The sequence below is a fragment of the Tupaia chinensis genome, unplaced genomic scaffold (assembly GCF_000334495.1).
Source record: "Tupaia chinensis unplaced genomic scaffold, TupChi_1.0 Scaffold143886_1, whole genome shotgun sequence".
In the NCBI taxonomy this organism is placed as follows: Eukaryota; Metazoa; Chordata; class Mammalia; order Scandentia; family Tupaiidae; genus Tupaia; species Tupaia belangeri.
The window spans coordinates 190,922-191,524 of record NW_006203737.1 but is presented as its reverse complement, the minus strand read 5'-3'; positions in this window follow the sequence as shown (position 1 = coordinate 191,524).

Genomic DNA, 603 nt, shown 5'->3' with positions numbered 1-603 from the left:
TCACCGGAGAGACAGAGATAGAAAGACAGAAAGTGAGGAATCACCCCCCATTCCCTTCTCCACTCTCGTATTGGGATCCCAGACATGCATGCACATGCACCCAGTGTGAGTTTCAAGCCACCAGGTCTGGGACTTGAACCGCAGTGAACTATGTGGTAGTGCAGCAATGTAACGATTATGCCATCTGCTGGTTCTATTTTTAGTAGTTTTCTCATATAAATACATTGATAGATCTAACCCACTTATTAAAAAGTTCTTTGGAGTCCTTAGGGCCTAAGGCCAAAAAGTTTAGGAAATGGCTGAGAGACTTGGGTTTTTCTGTTGTCGTTTTCCTCCTTTTTCTCCTACCCATCCCATCTTCCTACACACTTCTCCCACCTCTCCTCTTCCCTTATTTCTTTGAATGAGAGGCTCTCAGGATAGAAAAGTATTGAGTATACAAGTTATTCCTTTGTATGTTCTTATTAGCTAGGAACAGAATACAGATATCTTTTAAGAACTCCTATTTAAAATTGCCTTTGGTTGATTTCTCTTTTTAAGATTATTTATTTATCTTAAAGAACTATTTTATTTAACTTTATTTATTTATTTAAATTTGACTAG